Here is a 14556-nt window from a genome sequence, read left to right as displayed (position 1 = left end):
TGATTCCACTGGAGCAGTGAGGCATTGCTTCAGGTCGTCTAGTGTCACCAACGGCGCGCTCAACAAACATCTGTAGGGACAGATTCACACGAGAGCATAATAAAACCCGGCGTTTTACCAGTGTGTGGAGCTGCAATCACCGTAATTGTACCGCCGTGCAACGGCATCCTGGTTTCTTCTTTTTTTTTCTGCCTTCTGTTTTGTTTCCTAGCAATATGTGTAATTACGTATGTAGAGCGTATTTATATACACCCAAGGAGAACAATAGGCTCCATCGTAATACGTGATGAAATAGAATATGCTGCGTTCTTTTTTACGCACATCATATACGCAATGTAATGTACTTTCATTTACTCCATTCACTGCGTATTATGTGCGTACATTGCGTGCGTACTGACTCGCTACTAATTCTGTAACTTCCTGATGTCATACAAACATGAAATTTGGCACAAGCATTCTTTAGGCCCTAAATAGGAAAGGTAAAGGGGTCACAACTTCATTATTCAATGCTAAGTGCAAAAAGTAAGTGCACCCATATGTAACGTATCTAATCTAATTCCCTAACTTCCCTGTCTGATACAAACATGAAAGTTGGCAGGAGCATTCTTTCGTTCCTAAATAGGAAAAGTAAAGGGGGGGGGTCATAGATTGATTATTCAATGCTAATTGCAAAAGTAAGTGCACCTCTATGTAATGTAACTTCCCAGGGTCATACAAGCATGAAATTTGGCACGAGCATTCTTTATGTTCTACATAAGGAGAATGGGAGGGGTAGCACATTCTGCAGAGGGACATCAGTACATGCAGACTGAGGAGAATCTAACGCTCATCTATGTGTATACATATTTTATTCCTCGGTTCCTCTAAAGCAGTGTTTTCCAACCTTTTCAGCCTTGGGGAACCTCTGGGAAATTTATTTTATGGCGCAGTACTCCTTCCAAAAGGAGGTGTGGTTAGGGGTGTGGCTGTGGTGTGGTCAGGGACGTGGCTAGGGTGTGGCTTAGTAAAGGGGGGGGGGTCATAGATTGATTATTCAATGCTAATTGCAAAAGTAAGTGCACCTCTATGTAATGTAACTTCTCAGGGTCATACAAGCATGAAATTTGGCACGAGCATTCTTTATGTTCTACATAAGGAGAATGGGAGGGGTAGCACATTCTGCAGAGGGACATCAGTACATGCAGACTGAGGAGAATCTAACGCTCATCTATGTGTATACATATTTTATTCCTCGGTTCCTCTAAAGCAGTGTTTTCCAACCTTTTCAGCCTTGGGGAACCTCTGGGAAATTTATTTTATGGCGCAGTACTCCTTCCAAAAGGAGGTGTGGTTAGGGGTGTGGCTGTGGTGTGGTCAGGGACGTGGCTAGGGTGTGGCTTACTAGGACATATAATTTTTTACCTCCATCATTATAAAAAGGATAGGGTTGTTTAAAAAACACACAGGGAAGAGCGCTGGGTGGGCTATTGATATACATTATATTTAAAATTAACATGCTACAGAATTGAATCACACACCACATGTCAGTGTCCGCACGGGTTTTGTGCAGATTGTTTCCACACCGTGTGGATGATTTTCAAAATCTCATCCACTTTGCTGCTACAGCTACTATGGATTCCACAACTAATCCGCCCCCTGTAGTAATTGTGTCCCACCCATGTTGGTGGCCCCACTAGTAATAGCGACTCCCTATATTGGTGGCCCCACTAGTACTAGCGTCCCCCTATATTGGTGGCCTCACTAGTAAAACCGACCCCTATATTAGTGGCCGCAGTAGTATTGCCAACTCCATATATTGGTGGCCCCGGTAGTAATGGTGACCCCCACAGTGGCCTCGGTAGTAATTATTGCAGCCCCAGCAGTAACAGGTGACCCCTATTGCGGCCCCGGCAGTAACAGATGACCCCTATTGTGGCCCTTTGGCAGTAACAGGTGACCCCTATTGCGACTAGGCGATGATGCAGAATCTGCGACCTTATCACAGTATCATTGCAGTAGGCTGCAAATCGGATGGCTTCCATTGACTTCAATGAAAGCCATCCGTGTGGAATCTGCACAGTAACATGTAGCATGCTCCGATTTTTCCTCCACTAGCGGAAAAGTGCAATGGATTTCCGCTCGTATAGAGAGAAAAGCGTTTTGCCATAGCATGCTATGGGCGGTATTTGCTCCAGAATCCAGAGGCAGACGCCCGCTCCAGATCCCACAATGCAAATCCGTGTGCAGGCGGCCTTTGACACATTTTATATACTATATCTCTTCACAGTATGTTTTGCAGTTCATGCGAACACCTGATCCAAGAGATCCATTCTTTCAAAATATGTTTATTGGTTTTCAAAACAGCATTGCAGTATTGAGTACGGTTGTAAAAATGGGACCGTATAACATATTGCTAAACGTGCCAAGGACGAAGACGGCCACCATGGGGACCCCCTCCTGAGATTCTAGAAATATAAACTTCATAAATTGGTTGTGGTTGGACTAAGGTCGTCTGGGGACCAGGGCCCCTGCTCCGTTCTCAGGGGGTGCGGCCTGCTCGACTACAGGCCGGCTCAACCTCATTCTTTACTGAATATTAACCCCCTGTCCTCCACCATTAGATTAATTATTACGGGGGCCCCCGGTAACCCCCACACCCCGTCAGGTATTAAATGGAAGCTATTCATTTACTCCCAAGGCGTTGGGGAGATGCATTGCAGGTATTTTATTTTATATATAACACAAGAGATCCATTCTAATCAGTTCTAATCATTGTTTGTCCTGTTAGCCCTCCTGCATACTGGCGAGAGCGATATCGCTCTCGCAATGCTTCTGAAAAGCCTGGATGTGAGGCGTTTTTGCAGGAAAATAACCTCGCATCACAGTAGGGCTGAAGGAATATCCTGCCGTGGCTGTCGCAGCCCCGGCAGGAGATAGCAATCTTCTCCCATTGATTGCAATGGGGCCAGTGGCAGCCCCATTGAAATCAATTGGACAAGATCGCTGGAGGAATCCCCTGCTGCAGCTGTGACAGCTGCAGCAGGGGATCATGTAGCAGATCGCAATCCTCTGCAACTGCTGAGCAGGGGATTCTTTCATCCCTGCGGGGAGTCCCTTCATCAATGAACACTGTGACAGCACTGTCTATTTTGCATCCTCGGCCAGAAGAGATGCTGCAAGAAGACACGCCGGAGATGACAGCGCTTGTATTATTTTTTTTTCTACAGCTGGGGATTATTTTCGGGTAGGGCTTATATTTTAGAGGATCGCGATCATCTCCCATTGCTTTCAATGGAGCCGGTAGTGCTACCGTCAGCCCTATTGGAAACAATGGGTGAGATCGCAAAAAAAAAAGGACATGCTGTTATTTTGTTTTCACGCTGCATTGCAAGTGTTAAAACATTGCACATGTGAAGGGAGCCATTGGAAGCCATTGCCTTCATAATTTTGCGATTTCTCGAAGAGCTGGGAAATCATGCGATTTCATCGCCAGTGTGAAGGCACCCTTAAAGTCAATGGTAATTGATTAAAAAAAGATTTTTAGAGGGGGCGTGGCTAGCCGATGGAGAAGTAGCACGCACCGAGGCACAGCTCCCGCTACTGACCCGCTTTAAATCACCCCGTGGATGACCCAGACCCGGCTTTGTGGCATTATGGCAAAGAAGAAGCAGAGAGGAACACCCCGAGCAACTCCGGAGGATCCAGGGAGAGGCATATCGGCTTACCTGAGTCGGCCGCCGAGAGAGGAGCCCCGCACGGATCCATCCAAGATGGCGCCGACGAAGCTTCCGGCCGCCCGCCCGAGCTCCGCCGCGAGTAAAGACCAGCCGCCAGCAGAGAAAACGAGGAGAGCAGACAGCGGCAACCCCCCGGGCACGGCTCCTGAAGACATGCGAGCATGTGACCGCAGAGCGGAGGCAGAGGAAGGAGAGAGGAGAGAAATGTCAGACCGCAGCAGCGGCAGCGCAGGGGGAACGGAGGGGGAGGAGGGAGTCACCAGACAGGAGAGAGCGGCGAGTGCCGAGGGGCTTATTGGAGCAGGGGAAAAGGGAGCCAGACCGGAGCCAGTGACTGGGGGCGAGGAGGAAGACCCCACACCACCCCACATACAGAAACGGCAGGACAGCCAGGGACCCATGAGTCCTGAGCTCCACATGAGAGGCTCACCCCAGGAGACCCAGCAGCAGCTCCCCCCTACCAAGGTTCCATCAGCACAACTAGCTGCAACAGCAGGCATCAGGGACCCAACAATAAGCCCGGGCCACCTCACAACAAGGAGGGCAAGAGGAGAGTCCCCAAATCAGAAGCCCCCCCGAGAGAGCAGCTATCCCCCTCCCCCACAAGAACACACAGCTCCCAGTGAAACAAATGAGAGCCCACAGAGAGCAATAGGCAGCTCCAGCGATAATATGCCGAGGGCCCCAAGGCACGTGCCACAGCACCTCACCCCTCTACCTCAAAGACATGCAGACCTGAGGAGAACCAAAACAATCGATCAACGGACCCCAGAAAAACATACAGAACCAGGAACCTATCCTAGCAAGTCGAGCCAGTCACCACACAGTCCCGACAACCCGGACAGCTGCGAAAGGCAAGTAACCGACAAAAGACCTACCAACCTAAACCCGCCTTCCAGCCCCCGTGCAGCCGCTGAAGATGAAGACGACTGGGACTGGAAAAAACATTTAAGATCCATGCCTACTCAGAGCTACATCGACTCCCTGTTCCAACAATTCGAATCTGCACGTAAAAGAGATGTGGCGGCTCTCCAAAGCGAAATACGACAAGTAGGACAGAGAGTCGAGACAGTGGAGGATGCCCAGGAGAAAATCGTCAAGACCCTCGAAACCCATAACCAGGAAATGCAAGCCCACTCTCAACAGATCATGGAGCTGTATACTCTCCTAGACGACTTAGAAAACCGCCATCGTAGAAATAATCTTCGAATCAGAGGGCTCCCTGAAGATGTCGAACCTTCCAACCTAGAAGCATGGGCCCAAACTTTCTTTAACAATATACTAAAAAGGACGGAGGACTCTACCTTGGAAATCGACAGAATCCACAGGTCCCTAGGCCCGAAATCAACCGACCCCAGCAGACCCAGGGATGTGGTCTGCAGAATACATTTCTATAGGGACAAGGACTTAATAATACAAAAAGTACGTCAGTTAAAAAACCTAACATTCAAAGGCTTCCAGATCCAGATCCTGCCAGACCTCTCACAATGCACCTTACAATTACGTAGAGCCCTGAAGCCGCTATTATCCCTAATGCAGGAAAAAGAGATCCGCTACAGATGGGGATATCCGTTCCAACTCCACGCATCCAGGAATGGCAAAACGGCGACCTTCAGAGGACTGGGAGACCTCCCGAACTTTCTGGACGCCCTAGAACTCCCTCAGGTGCAACTTCCAGATTGGCCAACCTCGGGCCCCTCTCCAGTACTGCCACCACGAAACCCCTGGCAGACTGCAACGAAGAGAGCCAGACGCCGCAGAGCCCCTCACCAAAGAGAAGGAAGCGAGGATAGAGGCGGAACAGGAGAACGAGCTCGAGAAGACATCCGTTAAATCCTTCTCTCTGCTTCAAGCTTCAACGCCTCTCCCCTCTGGCGTTTTTTCTCCCCTTCTCTTCCCTCTTCTTTCTTTTCCCTCCTTCCTAGACACGACAACGAGCATCAAACTGATCCAAGGAGGGAAACAAGACTCAGGCCGGGTCTGGAAATCTCCACGGGCAACATGAGCAGTTGTACAGAGCAACTGGACACTAAGAACCGACGGGTGACCGGGGAGCGGGAGGATGTCTACTTCCCACGAGCCTCCACCCTCCCACTTAGGGCTTACAGCTAATTTAAGCTGTAGATTTCTGCCTTTGGGCAGACCTTTAGCACTCGGGGGCCACTAGGGACCCCCCAGATTCTGCATTTGTTGTTCTATATTAGTTTGGTTTCCTTTAAGGAGACGATGTCACATTTTGTTCGTTACCAGCGTATGTGTTCCCCCCGTGTGTTTTCCCTCTCCCCACTCTCCCCTCTATCGCCCAACCTAGGGAGGAGTAAAAGGCATACAACCCCCCGCATTTTAAAACCCAAATGGCGAGATTGACATTTAGCACCTATAATGCCAAGGGCTTAAACAACCCTCAGAAAAGGAGACAAGTCCTATACCACCTACATAAAAAAAAGGTAATGGTAGCGATGCTTCAGGAAACCCACTTTAAAGCGGGAGGCGTGCCGAACTGCTCCTCCCAGTACTTCCCGACCTGGGTCCATGGCCCGGACCCTCTGAGAAAGGCAGGGGGGGTCTCCATAGCTCTACATAGAACTTTACAAAACCAACATATCGATTCCCTAGTAGACTCGGATGGTAGATACGTTTTTCTCAAACTTGAAGTACTGGGCGTTGTGATTACTTTTGCTAATGTGTATCTCCCCAACCAGAACCAAGTCCCCTATGCAATAAGAATGTTGAACACCCTGGCCACCTTCGCAGAAGGATCGAAAATCATCATGGGAGGAGACCTCAACCTGACCATGGATCCCAGCCTGGACTCCTCATCGGGTAAGTCCTCCGTCTCCCGAGCGGCAACGCGAGCACTCAGGAAAAAATTAGGCACACTACACTTAATAGACCTCTGGAGAACCCTACATCCAGAGACAAGAGACTATACATTCCACTCAGCAACACATAACTCCTACAGTAGGATCGACCACCTCCTGATTTCCCACGGCCTACTAGACGGGACCCCCACGTGCTCCCACGGTGACTTCCTGTGGTCAGATCACGCTCCAGTTTTTGGAGGACTGGAGAATTGTGGAGCGGCCGCAGGCGGCCACTCGTGGAGGTTTAACGACAATCTTCTTAGGGACCCCATATGCATAGCAGAAATTAGAAAAACAATAAAAGACTTCAAGGCGATCCACGCTACAGATCAGACCCCGGCCCCAGTAAAATGGGAAACACTTAAATGTGTACTGAGGGGCATACTGATCTCGCAGGGAGCTAGAATCAAGAGGGAGAGAGCGGCGACCCTCTTGAATCTCATGGCCACCCTGAGACTGAAAGAAACAGCCAACAAACGCCAACAAAACGACGTCTTGCGCGCGGAAATATCCGCCACCCGTCAGCGGATCCTCGAGATACTGGACCAACGCTCACTAGCACTCAGAGATAAACTCAAAAAGGGTTCCTTCGAATATGGTGACAAATGCAGCAGCCACCTAGCTAGGACACTACACCCCAGGACACCGCTCACATACATCCCCAAAATTCAAACCAACAGAGGTCAAATAGTACACAGTACCACGGACATCCTAAAGGAATTTAAAACCTTCTATAACAAACTATACAATATCAAAACTGACTCTCTAACACCCCCACCAAGCCACAAAGACGAGATAGATGCCTACCTGACAGATCACGCCCCCAGACGCCTGACCCCCGCGGAGATCGAAGACCTAGAACTAGACTTCGCCCCCCAGGAACTGGCAGACATAATAAAAAATTTGAAAATAAATAAGAGCCCGGGCCCGGACGGGTATACAGCCAGATTCTACAAACTCTTCGCCGAGGAGCTATCTTCTATGGTATTAGAGGCATTCAACATGATAAACAAAAACTGCCCCTTCCCACAACAGGCCCTTCAGGCCCACATATCGGTCATACTCAAACCAGACAAGGATCCCTCGGCTTGCGGGAGCTACAGACCAATTTCACTAATAAATATTGACATTAAAATGTTCGCCAAATTGATCGCCAACAGACTGCAGAGCGTGATCCCGCGACTGATCCATCTGGAGCAGGTCGGCTTCGTCCCAGGCAGAGAGGCAAGGGACAACACTATCAAAACGATGTCCCTAATAGCCAGGGCCAAACAATCCAAGACCCCTTTATGCCTCCTGTCAATTGATGCAGAGAAGGCTTTTGATAGGGTGAGTTGGTCCTTCCTCTCTGCCACGCTGGGAAAAATCGGAATGGGCCCATGGATGCTCCAGAGGGTCATGGCGCTATACCACGATCCTACAGCAAGAATTAGGGTGAACGGGACACTGTCAGAACCCTTTAAAGTGAGAAACGGAACGAGACAGGGGTGCCCGCTTTCGCCCTTCCTGTATATACTGACAATGGAAACCATGGCAAATGCAATCAGGAAAAATGACTCAATTAAAGGTCTAAAGGTAGGCTCAGAGGAGCATAAAATGTCACTTTTTGCAGATGACTTGCTACTTTACCTATCGAACCCCCGGGTGGGCATGCCCGTCCTATTGAGAGAATTCGAAAAGTTTGGAAGGGTCAACAATTATAAAATCAATGCCCAGAAGTCGGAGGCCCTAAATGTCTCCCTCCCGCAGGCCGAGGTCTCCCATCTAGAGTCGGTACTCCCATTTCGCTGGGTCAACTCTCATATCAAATACTTAGGAGCCCGGATTCCAACAGACCCCACACAGGCTTTCAAACCAAATTACACACCCTTTGTCGAAAAACCGGAAAGAGACTTAGACAGATGGAATCCTCTATATCTATCCTGGAATGGGCGAGTAAACGCCATAAAAATGGACGTACTACCCCGTTTCCTCTATATATGTCAAACAATCCCGATTAGACTTCCAGGCCTCTACCTTAAAAAAATTAGGTCCCTAATCACGGATTTCGTTTGGAGGGGGCGCAAGCCTCGCCTGCGTTTCTCTTTGCTGACAAGGGAAAAAGAGAGGGGGGGAATGGGTCTCCCAGACTTCTCCCTATATTATAAAGCTAATATCGCAACTTGCGCCCTAGACATACTTAACCCTTTCCAATCCACTGTCTGACGTCTGAAGACATTCTGATTGAAGGCTGTACAGCTTCAATGTTGGAAGACGTCCAGCAGGGTATTCTTACTGTATATTACTGGCTGCTCTGTTGTCGGGGGCCTCTCCAGCATGTCCCATTCTGCAGTACTGGCTCTAGCCAGCAGATGACGCCAATGTATAATGGCAGAAAGAGAAAGCACCCTAGGAAACCCTTAATCCAAAATTGGATTGCAAAGGGTTAAAAGTGGGAGCTCTAGACTCTGGGTGCAAATAGAGCACTCAGGCGACATAGACGGCCTAGAGGGAGCCTTCTGGATCCCACCAAAGGGAATCAGATCCATCCCCAACATTTCCCCCTTCTGCCTCCAATTAATCAAAACATGGGCAAGCTTTGCGCCCAATTACGGCCTCGTTAATATACCAGGCCCACTAACTCCGCTCATAGCAAACCCCTTATTTGAAACTACGCTACAACACCAGAAAATCCTATCGCTCCCGCTTTCGCCAATTTCCAGACTAAGAGACGTAGTGTCACAGACGGGCCTAAAACCCATGACAGAAATCCTAGGACAGAATCCACCACAACCAGGATCTTGGCTCCAATACCTCCAATTAAGGGGTTTTGTAAGCTCATTGACCCCGAAGGAAAACCTAACAGCCCCACTCACGGCGTTCGAACAATTATACCTATCACGCACGAACCACAGGCACATGATCTCCAGGTTGTATAAGATGTTGTTGGCTCGGGAGGCGGAGAACGAAATCCCGAGATACAGAGAGGCCTGGGAACAAGAACTGGGAGGTGGTTTCTCAGAGGAAGAGTGGTCTAAGATTTGGACATTAACCCATAAACTTTCTTCAGCGGGTAAAGTCCAAGACCTCAACTACAAAATACTATCACGATGGTATAGAACCCCTGACCAGCTCCAGAAGATTTTCCGTGACACCTCGCCCTTGTGCTGGAGATGCAGTGAGAGCAGAGGCACAATGGTACATATATGGTGGGAATGCCGACCAGTAGCCTCACTATGGAAGGACATATCATTCAATCGAATTCACCATACGAGGGTGACCATGTCGCCAAAATTGGCTCTGCTTTCGCTCTTCCCAGGATCGGTGAGCGAGGCCAAATCAGGCCTGTTAAGATTCTTTATAATAGCAATGAGGAGACTCATTCCGAGGTTCTGGCGCTCCCCATGTGCTCTCACCAGGGGTATGTGGGTAGAGGAGCTCCACACCCTCATGAGGTACGACGAATTGGGAGCGGAGGACCCCAAGACCTGGGAAGCCACTCACAGGACGTGGCAGCCGTGGGTAGCGTTCAGGGTCTCTGACAACCTCAAGAGCTGGGTTGAACAAGGCCAATTCTGAGAGATATAGAACAATACTCAAGAGACAGGGAGGAGCCAGCAGATGACAATCCTCCAAGAGCCCGCCAAAGATTCAGGACCCCTAGATAATGGCGATTTCCTCCCCCCCACCCATTCTTCCCCCCCCATCCTCCCTCGTGTTACCAAACAGGTTAAGTTTTGTCTCCCCTTTTTCTTTTATGCATCTAAAATTGTTAAATATATATTGTTCATATCGCGGGTTCACATGACCGTGTTGAAAAATCATTCTGTTGTCAACCAAGTGATATGCACAATAAAAATTTATTTGAACCAAAAAAAGATTTTTTTAAAATTATAACAATTGATTAACTGACGAAAGATGGTGAGACATTCTGTCTTGATTTCAAAATCAAATGCTTGCAAATGTGCACCCCCTCCTTACTGAAATCCTGTGTGATAGCCGTCAGATGGACAGTTGTTCCCCTAGTACTCAGGCCGGGTCCAGACATGGCAAGCATCTGAAATATAGGCCCTACACTGAAAATAAGCCTTAGCTACACTGCACGGAAAAAAAACAATACTTGCCTAGCAGGCACCGTCTGAGTCTCCCACTAGGCTGCAGCACTCCGTCCTCAACACCGACACAGCATCTCTTGCTGGTGAATACCCCGCCTCCGGCAAGAGATTGCTCTAATTGGCTGATGGGGTGCTCCTGAACCAATCAGAAGTGGCACTCAATAAACCAATCACAGCCATTCATTGAATGACATCATTGAATGGCTGTGATTGGTTCATCGAGTGCCAGATCTGATTGGCTGAGGTGGTGCTCCTGAACCAATCAGAGCAATCGCTTGCTGGAGGCGAGGTATTCAAGCCCTGTCCCCAGCAAGAGATGCTTCGTTGGCATTGAGGACTATACAGAAGCCTGCAGGAGTGCCTGCCCAGCGGGAGGGACCCAAATGGCGCCTGCTAGGTAAGTATAAGACATCCCCCGAAAATAAAACCATGTGCCTCTTTTTGGGCAAAAGTTAATATAAGACATGGTCTTATTTTTGGGGAAACACGGTAGACAGATTTTTATGAATACGAGATTTTGTGTGTTGTATTTTAAACATTCTTTACAAATGTAGATATTGTTCCACTCAGGATAATATCTGCAGAATCCCAACAATGCTGCAAATATGCTCCACAAACTGCTGTATGTCCAGAGAAGGAAATGTGTAATATACAAGTGTATCTAATCATATGCACAGTATGTAAAGCCCATGTAATAGATCATTCCAACAGCAAAGTCTCAATTTTTTCTTATCAAACCTGTTTTTATTCAGTGATTTCCAAAAACTTGTATTAGGCCGCCTGCATGCAGAATCCGGCCCTGGCAGCAGCAGCGTCTACACGGCTCGCCGTCTGACATTCGCAGTACAGATTTTCTTTTTAACTCCTGCTTTTCTCGCATCATCACCTAGCGATGATGCGGAATATGCAACCTTTCCACAATGTCATTGCGGAAGGGCCGCAGATTGGACGGCTTACGTTGACTTCAATGAAAGCCATCTGCACAAAAATAAAACATGCTAAGATTTTTCCTGCGCAAGCGGGGAAAAAAAGAAATCGCAATTGATTTCTGCTCATGTGGAGGAAAAAGTGTTTTTGAATAGTATGTCATGGGCAGCATTTGCTGTGGAATCAAGAGGCAGATGCCCGCTCTGGATTCCGCAATGCAAATCCGCCTGTGTGCAGGCAGCCTTAACCCTTTCCAATCCACTGTCTGACGTCTAAAGACATTCTGATTGAAGGCTGTACAGCTCCGATGTCGGAAGACGTCCGTCAGGGTATTCTTAACGTATATTACTGGCCACTCTGTTGTTGGGGGGTTCTCCAGCATGTGCCATACTGCAGTACTGGCTCTAGCCAGCAGACGGCACCATTTTATAATAGCAGAAAGAGAAACACCCCTAGGAAACTCTGAATCCAAAATTGGATTGCAAAGGGTTAACTGACTAACCATAGTGATCATATATCCGAATGCCTAGCAGGATATCGGTTATTAAACATGGCAAAAACCAACCACTGTATCTGAACAACTGCAAACAACTAAAGTAAGGCCACTTTCACATGGGCGAGAAAGTCGCTCAAGATTTGCGCATTACAAAACGCACGAATCTCGCACGAATATGAACATTCTTTTGAAAGGAGTCATGTACAAGAGCCAAAAAATCGTGGCATGCTCTATCTTTGGCGTTCCTCGGAATGCATTGCCCATTGCTTTCAATGGTACAGGAAAACACATTGTGGATTTGCAGGAGATTTGGTGCCGAGTTGCAGCAGAATTTACCCTCTACATTGGGGGAAATCCCAGGCGGACGTTGATTTGAAATGTGCATCACAGGTTCATTCGCATTCTGTATTTTTGTCACAGCAGTTGGATGAAATGTTATGAAACCTCCAATTGGCCTCCAATACCACCTGTATGCTGACGACACCCAGCTATACACCTCTGCCCGTGACATCTCTGCACCTCAACTCCAAAACATCACCAACTGTCTGTCCGCTGTCTCCAACACTATGTCCACTCTCTACCTAAAACTGAACCTCTCTAAAACTGACTTACTGGTATTTCCACCCTCCAGTAACGGACCTCATCCTGACATCTCAGTGTGTGGCGCCACCATAACTCCTAGACAACATGCCCGCTGCCTTGGGGTTATATTCGACTCTGATCTCTCCTTTACCCCCTACATCCAATCTCTGGCCCGAACATGTCAGCTGCACCTCAAGAACATCGCAAGAACCCGCCTTTTCTCACTGTGGACACGCTAAAAACGCTCACTGTTGCCCTCATCCACTCCCGGCTCGATTATTGCAACTAGCTGCTGATCGGCCTCCCCTGCACCAGACTCTACCCTCTCCAATCCATCCTGAATGCGGCAGCCAGGCTCATCTTCCTGTCCATCCGCTACTCGGATGCCTCTGCCCTGTGCCAGTCATTGCACTGGCTGCCCGTTAAATACAGAATTCAGTTTAAACTCGCTACCTTCATCCACAAAGCCCTCCACAACGCAGCGCCCCCCTATATCGCCTCCTTCATCTCAATCCATCACCCAGCCCAGGCTCTCCACTCTGCTAATGAAACAAGACTGAGTGCCCCTTTAATTCGAACTTCTCATTCCCGCCTCCAAGACTTCTCCAGAGCAGCACCGGTCCTCTGGAACGCACTACCAAAGGCTACCCGAGCAATCCAGGACTCACAGAACTTCAGGCGTGCTCTAAAAACGCACCTCTTCAGGGAGGCATACCGCATTCCCTAAAGAAACCCCTCTGTACTCCGCCTGATAACATGCTCCCTGACCTACTGACTGCAATCCCTGCCAGCCATCATAAACCGCTCCTGCAGTCACACCGTTTTTGCCGTCACACGGCCAAATGTCTGAGCATTGTCTATGGGTATAACATCCCTCACTCTCCACCGCGCCATACCATGCACATCTCCAGCCCTTTACCTTCTGTATCACCCCACTATTCGTAGTATGTAAGCTCGTTGGAGTAGGACCCGCACCCCTATTGTATCAATCAACTGATTACTATATGTAACCGTGGTTCTGTAATGTTTGTACTTTTGTCTTTCTGTATCCCCCGTCTATGTAAGCGCTGCGGAATATGCTGGCGCTATACAAATAAAGTTTATTATTAAAGTTTATTATTATCACTGCGTTTCTAATATAAATGCCGCAGATGTTCCAGATGCAATTCCATTGCGGAAATCAGCAGTGTGTATGCTCCATGTGAATGTACCCTGAGAGGGAGCATCAGCGTGTCGAGGACAAGGGAAGAAGGACTGGAATGGACATTGTCACAGTGGTTACATTCTGTGGAGAGGGGATAACTTTCTAACCTTGTAGATACTGCTGTCAATGCTAACTGCAACGTCTAACTAATTATATGAAGGGAGGGAGACTCTTTGTCCCGACACCCTTTCCCATGTGACGCAGGGTACTGAACGGTTGTCATGGCAGCTGGAGCAATATTAAAAATGTCAACTTTCAATATTTTCCTTTTAAAAAATGAAATAAATAATTAAAAGTTTAAATATTAAAGTTATGGTAAAAACGTAATGAAAAAAGAAAAAAGAAGCCGTGCCAGAATTCAATTTTTTTCGCTTCTGCTTTCAAAATTAGTGGAATAAAAAAAAATGAAATGTTATATGCACCACAAAACAAAAATACCATTAAAAACTTTGGTTCTCTCCAACATACACAAGAAAAAAACCCTCACACTGCTCCATCTATGGATTTCTTTTTAAAAAGTTCTGAGTGTCAGAAAGTGGCAAGAAAAAAAATGTTTGTTTGTTTTTTTAAAAGTAAAGCATATTGTGGGTTTTTATTTATTTTTTATTTCACCCCACTCAGGAATGTTTTACGAGTTTTTTTGTACATTTTAAAGTACAATTAAAAACAACTT

Source organism: Eleutherodactylus coqui, chromosome 11, assembly GCF_035609145.1.
Source record: "Eleutherodactylus coqui strain aEleCoq1 chromosome 11, aEleCoq1.hap1, whole genome shotgun sequence".
Taxonomy (NCBI): domain Eukaryota; kingdom Metazoa; phylum Chordata; class Amphibia; order Anura; family Eleutherodactylidae; genus Eleutherodactylus; species Eleutherodactylus coqui.
The sequence above is the reverse complement of the archived record's forward strand: the minus strand, read 5'-3'. Positions refer to the sequence as shown.